At 44.8% G+C, this 20622-nt stretch overlaps 1 protein-coding gene across 23 annotated transcripts in view; it reads left to right on the top strand.

The window, feature by feature from the left end:
- Positions 1–20622, top strand: part of LOC146771980 (stAR-related lipid transfer protein 3-like) — a 134528-nt gene that overhangs the window by 11897 nt on the left and 102009 nt on the right. For 6 of the 23 annotated variants that reach the window (XM_085640266.1, XM_085640248.1, XM_085640251.1 and 3 more), the window contains exon 3: positions 10246–10337. The exons of 13 other annotated variants lie outside the window; for them this stretch is intronic. The gene's annotated coding sequence lies outside the window, so the exon portion shown is untranslated. Of the gene's footprint in view, positions 1–6617; positions 6678–6772; positions 6863–6952; positions 7027–10245; positions 10338–20622 lie in introns of all 23 variants that reach the window. 4 more of the 23 variants (XM_085640264.1, XM_085640257.1, XM_085640252.1 and 1 more) reach the window with 1 other exon arrangement.

Raw genomic sequence — 20622 nt, 5'->3', positions numbered from 1 at the left:
ACTCCATAACAGGACTGTTGATCTATCGACCTCCGGGTACACCCGGGAAATTCATTAACGCTTTCACCGAAACGGTGGCACAACTAGCTTCTTCCGCCTCTAACTTCCTCTTAGTGGGCGACCTCAATCTCCACCTCACAGACCCCACAGATTCCATAGCACTGGACCTCTTGCATGACCTGAGGTCATTTAACATTCGGCTGGTCAATAATGGACCCACCCACGACAAGGGACATCTCCAGGACCCCGTCCTGACTAATATCGCGGACATTACTACTGGTTCCCCCCTTCCTCTTCCATGGACAGATCATTTCCTAATCCCTATCTCCTGTCATCTATTCATAGCCCCCTCCCAACCTTCCTAAACTCGGGTCACCGATCGTCGCTGGCACAAGCTTGTTCCAGAGGAATGGGCCACTACCCTTTCAAATTCCAGACCCACTCTCTCCGCCGATCCTGTCATTGCCGATGAACAGTTTAATTTCTGGGTCACATCTTCATTGGATCAACTTCTCCCCAAAACTACTACTCTTAAACATACCAAACGGGTGACCCCCGCTCCCTGGTATACTACGGAGCTTAAGTCCCTACGACAGGAATGTAAGAAAACGGAACGTTCCTAGAGGAAGGATAAGTCTAAGGAAAAAAAGGACGCGTACCACACCGCACTACAAACTTATAAAATTACCCTTCGAAAGACCAAAAGTCTATTCTTCCAAGAAAGAATAGGAAATTCCGCGTGCTCAAGCAAGGAATCTTTTACTATTCTAAAAGAACTCCTTAAAGTCCCTGACCCCGGACCCAGAAATCCACCAGACCCCAAGGCAGACGAGGAAAAATGCCATAAACTAGCTAACTTCTTCAAGGATAAGATCCAGAAAATCCTCGACTCAATTCCAACCACTAACTCGAGCGAGGAAAAAGAGATCAATAACACTCCTATTTCACCCTGTCTCACCTCTTGGGGACAAGTGACTGCCGAGGAGGTCGAAAGCACGCTTAATAACATCAAAAGCGGTTCCCCCATGGACCCCGCACCATTACGTATCCTCAAGAGAGTAGCACCCACGATCATCCCCCCCTTACCCAGCTTATCAACGCTTCGCTGCAACAGGGAGTTGTCCCCTCTAGCTGGAAGGCGGCAGTTGTCAAGGCGTTATTGAAAAAACCTTCCCTTGACCCTGCGGATTTGGCCAATTACAGACCAATTTCCCTCCTCCCAGGAACTAGTAAGGTCGCCGAAAAGCTGGTGAACAGAAAACTTTCACAATTTCTGGAAACTAATGATCGGCTGAAAAGCTCGCAGACGGGATTCCGCCCAGGGCAGGGCACCGACATCGCCCTCCTTGCGGCGGTGGAGGAGGCCAGAGCACTTCTTGACGCTGGAGGATCAGTGGCAGTGATCCTCCTCGACCTCAGTGCGGCCTTCGACACCGTCAATCACCAACTCCTTATCCACCGACTCAGGAGTGTCGGTGTAGAAGGAAAAGCACTACACTGGCTATCGTCCTTTCTGGGTCATCAGTCCTTTCAGATCTGGGAGAACAACACCCGCTCCTCCGAAATTCCCCTCCAATGTGGTGTACCTCAGGGCTCCTCCCTGAGTCCCACATTGTTTAATATCTACATGTCCCCATTGGAGGAGGTTGTCATCCCGTTCGGAGTGAGTATCGTCAGCTACGCCGACGACACTCAACTAGTGGTATCCCTATCTCACCCAAGCCAACAACCTGCGGACCTTTACAACTGTCTTACGCAGATACAAGGATGGATGAACCGGTCCTATCTGAAACTCAATGGTTCAAAGACTGACATTCTCCTCCTGGGTCAGAAGGGACTCTCCCTGTCACAGAACATCTGGCCACCCTGTTTAGGCCCGCCTCCTGACCCGAAACCCGAGGTTAAGAGCCTGGGCATTTGGCTCGAAAAAGATCTATCGTTTGCAACACAGGCAAAAAAAGTAGCCGGGACTTGCTTCGGGCTTCTCAAATCAATCCGAAAGATCTTGCCCTTACTTCCTCCTACCGCAAAAAAACTGCTGATCCAAGGCCTAATATTATCCAGGATCGACTACAGTAATTCCATCTATCTGGGCGCTCCTGAGGCAACCCTGAACAGGCTACAGAGGATCCAAAATGCGGCTGCCCGGATCCTCACCAACACTCCTGCCAGAGCCTCGGCCAAACCAGCTCTGAAGCTCCTCCATTGGCTCCCGGTTAGAGAACGAGTGAAGTTCAAAGCCCGCTGCCTGGCTCACAGACTGTTGCAAAACAAAGGTCCCCCGATCCTAGGAAAATTTATCAATCCTTATAAAGCCCCAAGATCCCTTCGATCCGATCAGGAACACCTCATCATCACTCCCAGAGTCAAGAAGGCACGCACTGGTGGAAGACGCTTCTCGGTTCATACCGCATGCCTCTGGAACGCCTTACCCCGCGACCTGAGAACAGAACCTAACTATCTGCGTTTCAGAAAGCGACTGAAAACTCACCTCTTCCCTTAACTCCTAACCTCCCCCCCCCTTGCCCCCACTACCCCCAGGTGTACTGATCTTAGCGCTGGGATACTCACGGGTGACTACGCGCTCTATAAAATTTAATAATAATAATAAAGTACGAACATATCACCCATGTGGGTTTCAAGGCTCTGGGGGCCATTGGGGAGATTAAGTGACCTATTGCCCAGGCTCACATGATGCTGAGCTGTCGCTGGGGATCGAACCGTGAGCCCCGCACTCCGGAGTCAGCCAGTCTGGCTGCTCTGCTACACCTCTGTGCAGGCTGGTTAGATTTCACTATGCAATACTCTCTCAAAACCCAAAATAGGTTCTTTGGATTCCCACTAATAAATCCCTAGCTCAGTACTGGTACTGTGGCACAGAGCAGTTAAGCATTTCAGAGTACCAACACGGACGATAAATAATTGACATGACTAAAAATAAATCCTACACCAATTTATAAACATAAAGTAGATATTTATATAAATTTAGACCTAAACAAACACAATCTGGTCAGTATAACTGGAGTTATGTAGTTTCGAATGAAAAATAATTCAGTACTGCAAAACTTTAACATGGTGGTCAGTGGAGATAAACACTAGTGACAATCAGTCACTTACCGGTCGAGTCTAGTGGAAACCACTAGTGGGTAAGGTGATGTGTGTCCCAGGACCAGGCCACTACATTCATTTCGATTTTACCTGGTTCGGAGGGCCCAGGTGCAAAGTTGTTCTGGCTGTCCCTGGTGATGAAGCAGGTGGCACGGGGGAACTGGTATTACCGCTTAGGCGGTGCGGGGGACAAACGGATGCAAACGCTCAACAGGGCCACTGAGGTGGCGGTTTGAAGATGCTGCAGGGTTCCCTCAAGACATAGCATAGAACAAAGTTAGCGGTAGGAGGACTGGCCACCAACAGGCCTTAGGAGCGGCATGCTCCACATGGAATTATTTTGGCATCTTGTAGTCTGGGGGAAAACGATAGCCTCCTGTTACTTGCTGGAGGTTAGGACTACGTTTTCCACAACTCACTGGAAGATTTACTTTTCGACGGGACTGATGGCCAGTGATTTATTGGTTCTGGGCACGTTTTGTAGCTGCAAGGGACTAGTGCTTCTAGTCCAAGGGTGTTCTGAGTTTACTTTGGCTCCAGAGGGGTTCCTGTTGCTTGAGTAACCGAGCTCTCTTGCAGTACTAATTAAGCTGTTGTGCAGTTACAGAGTGGTTGCCACAGGTGAGGGTATCGCGCCTTTGCTTTCTGCAGGTCCTGAAGTAGCAGACTCGTCTCTTTGTCCTTGGTTGCAAGTCGAATCGGATCTGAGGTTGGGTGCCACGGGTGCCCCTTAAATCCTATAGTTAAGGGTATTAGAGGTGTGGGTGCAAGTAGCCGATGGGCTACTATCCCCAGCAGCTAAACCGCCCCTGAGGTGACCACATCTGGAGCAGGTGTACTACCCTTTCTACACAGAACCACTATTCTGCCTCTTTTAAAAATGGCAGAAATGTTCCTTGGCTGTACAGACCAGGTAGCCCACCTTTGGGGCATGGCTAGCCTTCTTGGGTTGTACAGCTCCTGACTACCTAATTTGTCTTCTTGTCAGGAGGCAAATGTACCTCTTGGTCAGGGGGTTGGCTGTTCCCTCCTGGGAAGCAGCCTGAATGAATATCTGAGGCAGTGTAAGCCTTGATGTGTCACTTCACTAGCCATCCTGTCAGGGATAGAGGTGTCACCTCCTTCCCAGACAGGCCTTAGTTTCTGACTCTTGGGAGTGTTCACACCTTCTGGCAGGCGGTTAGATTCCTGTCTTGGCCGCAGCAGCTGTAGGCTGGCAGCCAGGGTACAGAAAAGGCTGGGGCAACCACATAGGCAACCTCTAAAGTAGCCACCTGGGTGCATGTCCTATAAAATCTGAATTTAGAAAATGTTGGGTTTGAGACAAGTTGTCTGATGCCAAACAATATATATTTCAGTGAGACCATAATGGCGTTGGCAGCCTATTTTATGCTATGCCCCCCTGAACACTTTTATAGTAGCCCTTAATAGAAAGATGCAACTATCGGAACATGTAAGCTTGCACTTATATGGAGGGCGTGGCTTGGAGGCTGATGGAGATGGACGTGTGAGCCGAGAGCTCCGCACCCAGCCTGGCCGTTATCCTGATCATTGACGCCCCGGACCTGCTGCGAATATCCCGGGGGCCGGACCTGGCCCCCCCGACTCCCTCCACTGTGTTGCGGCCGGCCAGAATCTTGCAACACATGAGTAGGATTAAATGCAGAACACTAGGGGCACCCCTAGTGGACCATTTCCTAAACCTCAACCATCCACCAGACAGTATGAGATGGACTGTAATTGAGAGGGTGCGGCTGCATCTGAGGGGTGGTAACATTCATTCCATGCTCAATTATAAGGAGTGCAGATGGATCCACTCTCTGGATTCTGTAAAGACAGGGCTCAATGAAAATGAGGAGACTAATAAACAACTGGGAATGTTATGCTTTAGGTAGTTATAGATTACCACTTCGCCTGTCTATAAGTTTGTGGGTTCTTTGACAACTATCCATAGTTTCATGTCATGATTATTGTACTGATTCTCAGTCCTGGTCTAAAGACTCGATGTACATTTGAAAATACAGATTTAATGACACCATCTTCATACTATGGTTATTCCATCTTAGTAACATACTAACAGGGATGAACATGTTAGTCTACTGATAATATTTTATAAGTTATACACCATGGCCGTCATTTGTTTTTCCAGTCACCAAGGTGTGACGCAAAGTTGAAGAATCCTCATATAATAACATCACGTGTGCTTCATCTTATTGAAACTACTATATGCCTATATACTATATTCAAACTCGTCCATTCGAATTGGCTGAGGGAAATTTATGATCCACTACTATGTGCACTATCTAGAACAACTGCCGTTTATCATGATGGCAATACGATGTTTTTCCAAATATTTGTTTTTTCAAAAAATCTATTGTATTGTTGGTTCGACCAATGATTTTGATTTCGTTCAGGCATGTAAAAAGATGTTGTTTTGATTTTCACATTGTAATGAAATGTTCGTAAGCTGATTTTTATTAAATGTTACCAGTTTGCGCAAATACTTGGGCCAGACTATAAATACAAGTCTGATTAATCAAATCATGGCCCTGTCCGACCTAATTTCCATGCAGCCTAACATTTTAACAGATCTGGCATTTTTTAACCCGATCGTTTGGGCTTCGAGATAGTCCTGTTTCTACATCTATGAACAGCAACTATTTAGCTGCTGCACGCTCTGCACTCGAGCTGGTGGCGTGTTCCGGACTGATTGCCCGAGACTAAGAATATATTCACATATCAGGTATGAGTTTTCTTTAAGGATAGATGTGGGACGCTTGTTAAGCAGGTGTTAGTTATCGTCAAATGACGGCTGATAAACTTATCGGACACTGAATAACAAGACCCTTCAGAAATGTTTATGTGATCGAGTTTATATTGCTGGGTGCTTTTATGCACCGCTCGCTAGAACCCTCAAAGACATTTTTTCAGGGTTATTACACAAATAATTTGTTCGGATTAGAAGTGCTTTTTGAGTAATCCTTGTAACAAGTTTAGCAATTCCCAATTCGACCGTTCGGTCATTTAGAGAGCCATATCTTTGAACAGCTACTATTTAGCTGCTGCATGCTCCGGATTCGAGCCGGTGTTTTGCTGTAGACGGACTGCCCGATGAACCACAACATAAAGTAGCAACTTCAGGAGTTGTGGGTGATGCGTAGAGTAGTTAATTTTTATCGTTGACCGATTGGTTTTTTTGAGATATAGAGTAGCTAGAACCGGCAGACATGGCTGCATGATCGATTATACTATGCCTGGTGCTTTTATGTATCGATTGTTTTGTTTCATCGCTGGAACCTTTAGAAATGTTTTTAGGATTGATTATACATTACCTAGTTCGCGTATGCACCGATGGGGTTGAATCTTCTCTCTCCAACAGGATCACATGGTAATTTGCCAACGCAGGGAATTAGGACAGACTATGACTTAACAGTTGGGTGTTTTTGAAATAGCTACAGACAACATGAGGTCAGTGGTATTTAATGTGGGTTATATATGGTTTCTTCTAGTCGAAATCGCATCCTGATAACCGTGCCTCCCGCAAAGCAGAGTATCTACCTGGAAGTCAGGTGAGCCATTACGTGGGCCACAAATCTCCATTGATACCTAATTTAAGCTATCCGTTCATCATTCTGAGTACCCTTATCTGCGTTTATGTCTTTAGTGATTCAAACCTGGCTCATTAATCTGAATTAAAAAGAAGAAAATGACCAAATAACTAGGAGAAGACGAACTTAGATCTTCCACAACACTGGTAAATTAAATTATGTTTACATGTCCCTAATGTGATATAATTGAGCTCTACATTTATCATATGCTTACTAATGTGCACACATGTCATTAGGTAGTCTCTTCTGACTGAAAGTGAGCGGCAACTACGTCACACTGCTGGACATTTGCCATATCACCTACTATTAGGTGAGTTGTTGGGAAAATTCTTTTCTTCCCTGTTTTTAGATCTTTAACACAGCTAAGAAACTGATCCAAATTCTTTTCATGTAGGCTGTTATACACCTCCCATGTCCTGATGAAGACCCGCTATGATTGTATAGAACAACTGGTGGTATAGGGTCGAAACGTTGACGGTTCCACAGTCCAGTACTAATCGGAACTCCTTGTATACACGAAAAACTAGGACCAGTGCCTTACAAGGATCACTACCTAACCAGAATTCAGCTGCGGACTCTTTTGCAAAAAATCTTTGCAAAACTTTCTATGTATTTTATTGATAATCACATACATATATTGTAAATATTCACATTTTCACTATCACATCAAGTCACTTTATTCACTTTGTCACTGCGTCGTTTTTTTGTAAATATCATTGTATATACAGCCTTTTTGATTTTTTGTACATATTCAAAGGAGTTGATGAATGATTTAAAATTCACTTGAAATACAAAAAAATAAATTATTATGTTTTTTGAATAATTATTCATTGCTTAAGGATTAATTATTTGCTAGATCATCTTTTGCTGTGTTGTTTTGTTTAATTGATTTATTTCTATTGTAAATAATTTTTTCTCCCTACGGAACCATTGTTCTTATATATTGATGAAGCCCAGGTTCCTTGGGTTATAGGGTTACCCCTGTTTGTTTAACTCTTTTTGGCTCTAGAGGCCTACCATAGGGGTGACTGACATATATTAAAAATAGTGTTGTTACCATGCTACTCATTTTGACAGCAAAGTTGAGTTGGAGCAGTTTGCATAGCTTCTGCAATCTGCAATGGCAGGACTGCTGTCATCTGTTGACTTGGGCCACACAGGGTGGCACAGCCAGTGCTTCAGGCCCTGGTGAACCCTTTAATTCTAAATGCCCTGGGTACCACTGGTACTACTTACCAGAGACTTTTAAGGGGGCTAGATTCCTTGCCAATTGGAGTTACCAATTCACATACATCACTTTTAGGGAGACAGTACTGGCAATCGGGTCTGGTTAGGATGCTCCAGTGCACTTTTAAAACCATAACCATCAGCATTGGAGAAAAAAGTTTGGGGACACTTTCATGCATGAATACAAAGCACTGACCTTTGGCGCTAAGTGGAAGAGAGAAGGCTGTCTCTGCAGTGTATAGTGTGAGACTAGGAATCATGGGCCCTAATCCCGGCATCCCCACTTAATCAAATTATGTAATCCAGGTCTTACTGCTGTATTTCACTGCACATTTTTCTGTTAACTATCCAGTTTGAGAGCTCATTGAAGTAATTCCATACAAGATCTATCCTATACAGAACCTTACTTATATATTTAATAGAAAATCATCTTCCTTCTCATCTAGGACCAATATAGGCTATAGAATTAGACAACATAAACGGACACATTTTGTTAAACTCATGGCAAGGTTGCTAGTGCATGGGGGAATTCTTGACTTGCATATATTTACATATATTTACATACAGTAAATATCACTGAATTGAGTGACAATCAGGTACTTAATTTAGAAATTTTTTTGAAAAGTGCATTTCATTTTACAGTATCTCACAGTTTTTTGTACCATTTCTTACCTGATTTACATCTATTGATGGCTCGACTCATGCTTTGGCTCTTGGAACCAAATCAGGCACTTGGCTGTCTGTGCTCCCCCCAGACATTTTGGGCCATATGTAGGGAGCATCACATTTACTGATTCATAAATACCGAATTTTACAGATTCGGTATTTATGAATCGGTAAATGTGATGTAGGTAATCATTCGGTAAATTTTACTGAATCGGAAAAATTTGGTAATTATGAATCGGTATTTACCGATTCGGTAATGAGGTATACCTTCCCATTGATTCCTATGGGCCTGGAGGCCCATAGGAATCAATGGGAAGGTATGCCTCATTACCGAATCGGTAAATACCGATTCGGTAATGGGGGGAGCATATTCAAGGGTGGCAGGGTGTCACATTGACACCCTGTTGCACCCCTGAATCTTGCATGTGTGCACATGTGGCGCACATACATGCCCTAAGGGCATGTATGTCTGCCACATGGCACTCTTAAATCTGCAAAATATTACTTTTTGCAAGGTATTCGTTATTTATCACCAACCTGTATTTGGTGGTAAATAACGAATTTCTATTACTAATTGTCACTCTTTAAAGTGCTCCCTACATCTGATTTCAGGATTCGGTATTTACCGAATCGGTATTTTACCGATTTCTTAATTTCCGATTCGGTAAATACCGAATCCAGAAATCAGCCCCCTACATCGCAAAAGCCTAAATACCGGTCGGTAACGGGATATTTACCGAATTTCGGCCGTTACCGACCGGTATTTGGCTTCCTACATGAGGCCCTTTGTGTCTCCTACGGCCTTGGTAACAATGCCTTAAAAATAACCTTTAAGAACTTTCTGCTGCTCCATCTGAGTAACAGCACCCAAGGAAACATGTTCTTGGCCCTGTGTCACATGGCTTGATCTCAGCTAGTGACAACACTCTCAGCCCAACTGTTGTTGAAAAGCCTGAGTTGTCTTTGTCCTCACTGGAGACAGCCCCCCTTACCTCCAGTCAGCCACTGAATGTGTCTTTCTGATAGAAGTCCTTTGTGAGCGGTCAGGACAGGTCTTTATGACTTCTAAATCTGCATGCCGTCAGTGAGTTCTCACCCTGTTCCAAGACCTCTGCAGCCCAAGGCCATTCCAAACAGCAATGTCACTTGTGATCTTCAATTCCAGGTTTGCCTTTCTCTGTAGAGGTGGTGGTCTTTAAAATCAATAATTACCTGATTCTATGGGAATGCTAATGGTGCATAACCTGAGAAGTGTATCCCGGCAAATGGAATGAATAAATGGGTGGATGAACTACAATTACATAAAATACTATATGGAGACCCATTTTAGGGGCTGAAGTGATGCTGTTGTGGCTAAGAAGAACTAAAAACGGGCCCTAGTTAAGAAGAGTGTGTTTGAGTCGCTTTCCGAATTTCAGGTGCTCAAGTTCCTGTTGAAAACTAATGATTCGAACATTATACGTGTTGTACATATGAGTTTTATTTGAGTGGCGTGAACCTTGCCAGAAGGCAGCGGAGTGCTTGCTGTACAGGGCTAAGGGCAGCATTACAGTCCACAAACAAACGGAGTCTTAGCTGGGCGTGGTTATTGCATTGTGATGTGGCGCTCTTCAAACCGGTGTATCTTTTTCTAAAGGGGTGCAAGGTTGGACCTGTCTTGATGGGGAGAGAGGCATTGTTCCGGACACTGGTGCGCATTCTAGGATTGGGGCTCTTTACTTGCAAACTGTGAGTAACGTTTATGGTTGGACCAAAGTATGATGTTACCAAACTACAATTCCTAGTCCTTGTTGCCCCTTTCGACAGTCATTCTATCAGATTAAAACACCAAAACTATTCCTCCTTATGCTGCAATATTTTTTTTATTTATTTACTTATTTAGGAGTTTTTATAAAGTGTTTTATGTTGTTTCGTTACTTAAAAGAACTGAATGTGGAATGTTTTCACAGCAGGCAAAGAATAAATTCTGTGTAACAGGAAATCGTAGGCTGTACTAATGTGATGTCTCAGTGAGTAGACAAGGTGGCCTGAGAGGTAGAATTGGAGTGCCCTCACAATCCCAGCCCGAATCGTTGGACCTTTAGCAGCGCCTGAAGACACAATCGCCAAATGTAGACAGTACCTGGACCATACTGTACACATACCTACAGCAGCTGTGGAAATGAGCCTTTTTAGGGGCTCACCGGTGCAGGGGTCACCCTTATCTTGTCCACGGGTCCTTAGACCAACAAAATAGAGATAACACGGAAGCTGAAATATCAAATAACAAGTTTATCAGTCACACATGAGTGGGTCTACATCAATATAGCACCCTCGGGCACTGTAGGAGGTAGTACATGGAATGCAGAAACCATGGGTCTTTTATACCCACTTTGTAGCTAAGTAAGCATGGAGACTCAAATAGAAGGTACAGGCGCACACAGGGATAGCTATTGACCAACATGGTCAGACAAACATTACTTAGTCAGCAGAGTGGGAGGAGAAACGGAACTGCATACATCAGTTGAAATAACCTGACAGTTACATTCTAAAGCAGGTGCATTCCAGCAGCTACAGGCCTTTCTGACCACACACATTGCTCTGGCTCGGTACTGAAGGAGTTAACTACAATTGATGACTCAAGCAGAATAGAAAAGCAAGCAACAGTGAAGACGGAAGAGTCACATGGCTAACAAAATGGATGCGACAACCAGGATGGCTTCAGCTCATGCTAACTGCAATTTCTGTCGATTCCCACACCGCTACACAGAGAACCTCCTCTGCATCCAGTGGTACACTTCAAATTTGGCAGAAATTGTGTCACCCTAATAAAGGGCTAGCAAGAATGGGCAGCAACGTGATAAAAGCGTTGGCAAGACTCTGATTGTGAACTGGGCTTGGGAAAGTAGTGGTGGAAAAACTACACAGATTAGGGCAGCCAGCACCCTTTCTCATACCAGTGTGTGCCGAGAAGAGACAGCCCCATGATACGTGTTGGGTAAATCTGCTGGAAAGCAAACTGAACAGGGGAGAGTTGGACAGAGATAAACATGGCAAAGTTTTGACCATTGTATGCTCAAGGCAGGAGTCTGTGTCGAGTCAAGGCAATGTCCTCCTTTTAGACTTTGTGTATTTAGGCATTGAGTGGGTGTAGGGTTTCTCCCCAGCCAATTGGTCGGTACTGTGTATGGGAACTCTTTCTGTCTGTTGAGGGCAGATAGGAATTATCCCATGTATTTGTGTTCAGAACAGGTTGCCAGAATGGCAAAAAATTCTTCCCAACATAAAACCCAGGCAGTAAAGAATTAAACTCTGGATGGGCTCAAACCAGTGCATAGTGTCAGAGTGGAATTCAGCCTCATATTTTAATATTTGTCCTGAGAGGAGGGGCTACAGTCAAGTCTCGGAGGTAGAGGCACCCCAGATACAGGCTTTGGAAAAAAGTTAGGCACAATTCTTTTCTTTGTGGCTGGGTCGGAGTGGCCTACGGGGCTGTCTGGCAGTGCCAGAAGGGCTGGTCTGACAGTGCAGGAAATGAGGGGGATCTTGCCAGACCCTTTGAATTATGCTGAATTTGTCCTGGTGTAATTTGCAAACACTGGGACATATTCAGCAGCGTCCGTACTGTCTACTTTCTATTTGGGGCAGCAATGTGCATTTTCAATTCAAGCTAGACCCAAGAAAAAAGGCCATCAGCCCTCCTGTTAGAGTATTATCCTGGCTGGGAACTATCTGGAGATGCATTATTTCGCTATGCTACTTTATGATTCAAAATTGTGACTGATCTCTCCAGCAAATGCACTAACCACAGGAGTTATTTTACCAATATTTTTATCCCCAGATATTTGTTGGGTACACAAATATATATGCAGCATGTCTTACCACATACGCATTATTTAAATGCAGCCTTTTTAACCAATTGAGCCGGAACAGATTTAATGTCTCCTTTGTTTGTGTTAGCTGCTTTGCAGCAGAGCTAAAAAAAAAAAACAGTAAAAGCTGACTGTCTGGCTCTGCTTTTTATGACTCCGCCCTGGTTACTCTACCCCATTTCCATACCTTTACCCCCAATTTATGGCTTCCCCAAATTACATTTTTTTGCAATGTCAGCAATAGAGTGTGAGGGGGCAATTTCTGGGCCTGGTGTATGGTCTTTGTGGGCCATCATCTAATTCCTTACTATTACTACAAACATTGCCCATATGAAGCACATATGTATGCAGTCTCAGTTACCTTCCAAAACACCTATAGATCGTATGCAAGTGCCAAACTGCCCTGATGTGCAAATGTGGGCACGTTTTTTTTTTTTTAGCTGCATGGAGAGCATGAAGGTACTGTTACATGCTAACGCTGCAGTATACAGACGCCAAGCAGACAGTAGAATGTGTGCAGGCACCTTGTGTACAATTATACAGGTATAGTACAAAGTGCTGCGTTCACTCTGTAGGCTTACAGCCCGCCACCTGGCTTTTTTATTTGTTCCTTCCATTGTCTTTTACAAATGCGTAGTTGCTAATAGTGAATCCTTCTTTGTCCCACCTTTGTGTTTAGTTTCCTCCCGCAGGGCAACTCCAAAGCACAAGTATCTTTATACTTTGGTTGCTTAAGTGTTTTTTTCTGTGGGACTATTTTTAGGTTGAGCTTACAGCGCTTGCGCTGTGGTGATCTGTGGTATGTACTTGTGGGGTTTGACTCCTCCCACGCCTTTGTATTGGCCTTTGTGTGTGTCCTGTAAAACTTGGAGCCTGCAAATGACTACTGGTGGGTGCATGTCCCACCTTTTCTGGGAAGTTAACTCCCATGGAGTACTGCCGTGGAAGTGAGCAGCCACGCGCACGCAGCCACGCGCACTCAGCCACGCGCACGCAGTCCCTGCATGCAGTTCTGACCTGGGAGGATGCCTTCCATGACTGCTTGTTCTCGTTGTGATTCCCAATCGCAACACAAACGCGTTGTAGAAAACCCCATGTTGCGTATTTGTGGATATAGTGTGTGAAATAGCACCCAGCACGGTCCCTTAAGACTTGAACGGTGTTTCCCAGACTTTTTAAGATGAAGGCTGCAGTACATGGAGGGGGAGGGACTCAGTGCCGTTGTTTCCTGTGGGGCCGTTCCTGCTAAGAGCCGATAGGGTTTATTTATTGTAGCTAATGGACGCCCACCCTCGGGCCCCAGGGGGAGGAGCGCCCTTTTCTGCCGGTGTTCTGAGAGTGGTTGCCGGTCCCACCCTGCTCAGTTCCTCAGGATGCCAATCCTTCCCACGCCAGGAATTAACTCTCACAGATTCAGGCATGGAGGTGCCGCAGCTCGAAGCAACAAACCCTATCCGTGGTGAGCCCCGTAACATCATGCAGTGGCCCAGGCCAACCTATGGCAATATTGGGGAGAATACATCCCTGCTTGAAGTAGGTCAGTGGCCTAGCTTGTGTATATCGGCGTACACTCTCGGTCTCTCACTCTGAATCCTCACGCTTTCCTCCAGTGAATACCTCTGTCTCAACATGTCAAGTAACCACCTCCCGGTATGTAAACTACATACATTCTATCACCTCCAGTGGGGGACAATCTCTCCTTCATCGAGAAATTAATGGAAATCATTTCCGGTAATGTCTATTCCGTAGTGTCCCAAATCTTCCTTGGTGATTTCAACCTTCACTGGTCTAACCCCAATGACAAAGCAGTCAATGCCTTAAATCTTTCCTAGATGATCACAAGCTGATTCAATACTGTGACCGGCCAACGCATAATAAAGGAGAAATCCTGGATCTCATCCTCTCCAGTGGAAACACCATCTCTCTGGATAACATCTCCCCTTGTGATTGGTCCGACCATCACATCATCCTCTTTTATATTAACTGGGAGGTGTCCTGAAGAAGGTTCAACCGAAGAAGCTGAAGATATGAAAAAGGGACCTTAGACATATCAATACAGCTGAACTAGCAACCCAATGTAAATCTGCCCTTTCCTCCCATGCTGACATGTCAGTGGGTTAATTTACTCACAGACTTTTACAACTCTACTATCATGGATTCCATTGCACCACTCCAACAAAAAAAAGCCTTAACAAAAATCTCCAAACCATGGTTCAATGACAACCTAAATTCTGAACGATGCAACCTAAGGGCAATTGAACGATCTTGGAGATCCAAACCATCCTCGGATCAGTTTAAAGTCCTTAGAACGGTAAGGAGCTCCTATAACAAACAAATCAAGCGCGCCAAGGCCGACTACATCAGGTCACAACTCAACCAAGCCTCTAATCGCCCCAGTAACTGTTTGAAATTGTTAAACCGCAATCAGTTGATGCACCCATTCGCTCTGGCCCAGAATTCAGCCCACCCTCATGCGACGCTCTGGCTGCTTTCTTTACTGAGAAATCAAGACTTCTCAATATCGAACTGGAATCTAAGTAGGCTTCTTTGCCATCCCATTGGTTTGCGCACCCTCCTTCCCTCTCAGAACAGCTCGAACCAGCTAGTCTGAGCACTAAGAACAATGCCTCATAGGGCACCTTTACTCCTTTCAGCGAAAGAGACATTAACAAGATTCTTCAGAGTATCCACCCATTTAATCATTTTAACGACCCCCACCCTCTGTCTTCAAAGAAATAAAGGAAGTCACCCCCCCCTTTGGCAAAGATTATCAATGCTTCACTGTCTCAAGGTACAATCCCTGATTGCCTAAAAGCAGCTCAGGCTTCACCTATTCTAAAAAGAACTAATGCTGATAGTGCTGACCTTAACAACTTCTGCCCTATCTCCATCATCCCTAATCTGGCCAAACTCCTTGAAAAAAGCATCCAATCACAACTTTGCCCTCACATTGAGAATTTCCAACTACTAGACCAACACCAATCTGGCTTTCGGAGTGGTCACAGCACTGAATCGGCTCTCACTCACGTTATCGATGACATTTAAAAAATGCTCGACCACAATGAATATTGCCTCCTAATCCTCCTTGAACTTTCCTCTGCATTTGATACTGTAAATCATGTAAACCTCTTATCTATTTTGGAGCACAGGATGGGCCTCTCTGGTCTGGTGTTGCAATGGTTCACGTCCTTCCGCCATCACAGATCCCAAAGAATAGAGGTGGACCACTCTCTTTCTCAGCCCACGCCAGTATCCATGGGGGCCCAACAACTTTGCCAGGGCCGGTTTTGGTTCCCAGTCCGGCCCTGGCTGCCAAAGGTCCCCTCACTTTCAATCTCTTGTCCCACTGGGTTCTCACTTTGATGCCATCCCTCCCAGACCCTATTTTCATTGGCTTGGGTGTTTGTCCTTTGTAAATTCTGTCTTCTGATTCATTATGAGGATCGTTAGTCCCTCCTTAGTAGGGCCATCTTGTAATTTGTATCCTCCCATGGCTACTGGCCCCTTTACTTGGTTGTTACACAGTAAGTGTTCTTTTTATTTATTGAGTTTTCCCTACGTTAGGCATCAGGACGTGCTTTGCTTACATTCAGTGGGCCACACCCACTTTCACAGCCACTGGGACAATGGCGGCCGTTTGTTTGCAATGCCATAGGTCTCATATTTAGATGCGAGACCTATAGCATTGCAAATATTTTTTTTGCTGGGTTTCCAGTCACGAAATGGTTAGCAGAAAGAATTTCCCAATTCCACACAGAGAATGAGGGGTTTGGAATTGAGTTTCCTTAGTGATGCGAGCAGAGCGCGTCCTGATGATATGTTACTACAGCTGAGACCGGGAAGGTCCAACTGCAGCTGGGGCCTGCTGTGCATCGGATAGGATGTGAAATGCTCTGCCCGACATGATGTGCTGTGAGAAGATGGAGCTAGTTGCTGCAGTGGAAGCGATTGTTCTGCCCGTCATGTGTCTAGCTTGGGGGAGGGGGCAATTGGTGCCCAGAAGTTCAGTGTAAAAGCACAAAAATAATTGTGTTCTGTGGCCTATAAACTGGGAAGTTGATGTTTGTGAAGTTATGCAAGTGGAAATGCTGCATTTTTATGGGTGTTCTTAAATTGTGCATGTACGCATAGAAGTGTACTTTCAAGGCAGCGGGGATTTGAATTTAAGGTGAAACTGGAAGTCAGGAAAGAGTGGACAAGAGGGTTGCAGTGCACCACTGAGTAATACAGTTCAGGTCATCCAGGGGAGTGGTGGAGTGGTTGTCGTGTACCACTGGAGTAATGGAGGGGTTAGCATTTACGAAGGGGTTTATGGGGGATTACTGTGCATCAAAGGAGTAACTGGAGGGTTGGAGGTCCTCTCGCGAAGTAATGGAGGGCAAGGGAGTAACTGGAGAGGGTTTGGTGCCCCAGCGGAGTGGGGGAGGGGCTGGGGTGTGCATGGAAGCCTTTGGAAATTTGCACCAGGAGAGTGATGGAGTAATTAGAATGCACCGGGACTGAGTGCGATGGTCATTTATGATGCCCTAGTGGAGTGATGAATTTTTAGGTGATGGGAGAGACCAAGTACACCAGTAAAGTGATGGTAGGAGGAGGTGTTGCAACAGGAGGCAGGAGAAAGGTGATGGAGATGTTGCTGTGCGCCGAGTGAGATTGGCCGCTCCCATGCAGACCGAACAGGTCTGCCAGCTGGCACTCTGCACAGCCTGCGGATTTCTGTGAGCTCCCTGAAAGACGTCGGGGTGGAGGTGAGAGAGGGTTGGCAGTGCCAGTGCTTGAGGCAGCAGCTGTTGCTTTACGGCTTCATGGAAGAAGAGCGTCTTATTTCTACCTGAACAAGTTTTGAAGGGCTGGAGTTAACCTTTCTTTACGTACTTTTAACAACCTCTCCAAGATTTAAATAATGTTCCCTCATACTAATGCTTGCAGCCCTAAGAATCTCTATTCCGGCCTTTTGGTGTGTAACAATGTTGCCCTGTTTCCTACCACAGTTTTTCCTGCTTACACTGCTGTAAATAACCAGTGTTACTGTTATCACAATTTTATTTCATTATCACCCTTTGAAGGGCTCAATTTCTTTGTGCCATTAAACTTGTAACCTGACGTATCTTAACGGTAACAGGGGTGTGAAATGTAATAAAATATCTCCTTGTCCTTGGGGCCGGTTGCTTCATAACTTCACTTGTCCTGTAACAAAGTTCACTTGTCTCTTTGGTGCCGTGTAATGCGGCGAAAAATGATGGCAGCAATCTCATTATACATTAGACCTCTAAAATAGCCTCTCCGATTATGGCACGGCTCCTTCCGTAGTAGGGTGTGAATACTAGCAATTCCCTTATGTTGCTGTGTTTCTGCAGATCTACATACTGGGGCTGAAGGTAGAGGTAAGCAACAGTTCCAGGGTTGGAATGCCCTTTTGAGTCTGTGCAAACCTACTAACTTGCATGTTTTAAGGGTTTTCACCAACTCTCTGTTTTCCCATACTGAGAGAGGTTGGAAATTTACTCCTGACCATGGCAGACATAAAACTTCTTCCAGGGTTGGGAAAAAAAGTGGTTGGACGGAAAGTGAACTTGCAAACAGTCATATTTTCGCTTGAGCAAATCTACACCTGGATATTTGCTCATGCTGAAATGCAGTTCACAAATCTTTTTTAGGAGTACTATTTCTTGGCCTACTTGTGTAAAGTCGAGTGAATTCACACAAGTCGTATATCTGCACTTAATGCAAGGACATGGGTGCACTTTTGAGACTTCATTTAGTAATCGGGCCCCTAAATAGGTCTAGCGTTAACCATGACTTTATGTGTTTATTAAAATTCTCTGTCTATGTGCTAGCTTCACTTTGAGTGACAGCATTCTGTTCTTTTACAAGGAGCGTATTGACAGTCGTTTTGTTCAGTGCCAAGAACACTGTGGCAATGTGTGCTTTTGAGACCAAATTTTGTTTTTGCTTTTGCCAATGTTTGTTAAAATGGTGAGGGGCCTGGCAGCTCACACACCAATACGGTTTTACAGAAACCATGCCAAAACAAGTCGCACCTTGACAAAAGTAAAAGGCTGACCAACAATTTCAGACCTACTGGCTTTACCAATGCTTGTTTATTTTTATGTTTCCCATCATATTATTAAAACTGGTTACCCTGATTTTTCCATTATAAATATTTTTGGGCAATGCTAGCATACTTTAACACATTTTACTTAATGATGCTGCAAAGAAATGGTACTTAAAATTTTACAGTAGTTTAGCGAAATGTTTTTGCATTTTTTTGTGAACATTTTATTTTGAAACCAAAGAATCATCAATTTTGCTTTCAATCTTCTGCAAATATTTGCATCTAATCAGAGAGAATTCTGGGAACGGTATACATAGCCTCATATTGCTAAACATTGAAAACTTGTGTACACATTTTTATACTGGAACCACTGATAGTAGTGCAGTCTGAGCTTAAAACATTTACTTAAAGCGCTCACCCTAATGATAAAGGCTTGGCATTAATGAACCATAAATACATGTTTGAACAGCATTAACACCGGGACACAAATATGACCTTAACTGCAGTGCCGTTCCCTGATCCATAATGTGGTACTGCAAACTAGCAGCCAAAGGGTTTGTGCTGTACGGGGTTGGGCCTACACATGAAAACGTGTTGCCCTTGACCCCAAACAATATGTGTATACAAAAGGCTATTGAAAAGGGTATTTCATGTGCCGGAAGGGTGGTGAGGATTCTAGGTCAGAGTAACACCTCCCTATATAATCAATAACACTGTGAATTTACTCCAACTGACCAAGGACTGGTCAATATCAACACACGTAGATGGAATATTGTGAGGAAGCTATTGAGGGAAAATATTAACTTCACCACTAGGTGAGTAAGGAAGCAATTCCTTTTGGTTTAGGTACCCTCACACACCCTAGTGGTGTCATGCTTCATCATCGGGTCACCCCGACGCCTAGAAGTCGGGGTGGGCTCAACCACAGTGTTGGGAGCTCTTTGAAGATATTGTAGACCAGGGGGGCTAGAAAATTAAAAAACCTCAGACAGATCCCCAGTATCCCTTTATTATCGGGTCTGTCTGGGATACTAAAATTATTTAAATTAGGGTCTCAATAGGATTGTTATGGTCCTATGACCCTAGTGCCAACATGTTTCAGTCCGTATGTGGCCGTAAAGGTCCAGGACTTTCGAATGACACCCGTTTCTCAGGGGATCGTAGGGCTATTGGGGGTAGCTCTGTAGTCAAACCTTCGTCAAGAGTCCTGCCCCGTCTGTCCACCTACTTGGTCTCGATCCCCGGCGTTTCGAGAAACGGATGTCATTCGAAATTTGGATGGGATACGAAGCATGACAGATTAATTAATCAGTCGCTCAAACAAGGAGCAGCTACTCTGCCCTTGCTACGAAAAACAGGTTAGGGAATTCCTTCCTCTGTTACCCAGGGTGGCCTTCTGTTTGCCCTGAAGAAAGTCCTGGACCTTTACGGCCACATACGGACTGAAACATGTTGGCACTAGGGTCATAGGACCATAACAATCCTATAGAGACCCTAATTTAAATAATTTTAGTATCCCAGACAGACCCGATAATAAAGGGATACTGGGGATCTGTCTGAGGTTTTTTAATTTTTTAGCCCCCATGGTCTACAATATCTTCAAAGAGCTCCCAACACTGTGGTTGAGCCCACCCCGACTTCTAGGCGTCGGGGTGACCCGATGATGAAGCATGACACCACTAGGGTGTGTGAGGGTACCTAAACCAAAAGGAATTGCTTCCTTACTCACCTAGTGGTGAAGTTAATATTTTCCCTCAATAGCTTCCTCACAATATTCCATCTACGTGTGTTGATATTGACCAGTCCTTGGTCAGTTGGAGTAAATTCAGTGTTATTCCCAAACAATATGTACCAGGCATTGGGCTATAGGATTTCCACATCCCTGCAGTAAGGACTAAAACCATCCTGCACCATTTGCAATGCACTTGGTCTCGCATTTGCAATATTTAACCCCATCGCTGCTAGGCCTCCCATCCCCCCGCCCCCTTGCTAAGCCTTTTTTAGCTATTTGGGGTAGTTCTTGCTTAACCGAGGGAGAGGCAGACAGGGCTACAGACGGAATTGGCAAGGGAATCCCCATACACAATGGTGGAACCCGGCTCCGTGG

Source organism: Triturus cristatus, unplaced genomic scaffold (assembly GCF_964204655.1).
Source record: "Triturus cristatus unplaced genomic scaffold, aTriCri1.1 SCAFFOLD_168, whole genome shotgun sequence".
NCBI classification, from domain to species: domain Eukaryota; kingdom Metazoa; phylum Chordata; class Amphibia; order Caudata; family Salamandridae; genus Triturus; species Triturus cristatus.
Note: the sequence above shows the minus strand (reverse complement) of the source record. Positions and strands in the feature narration are given on the sequence as shown.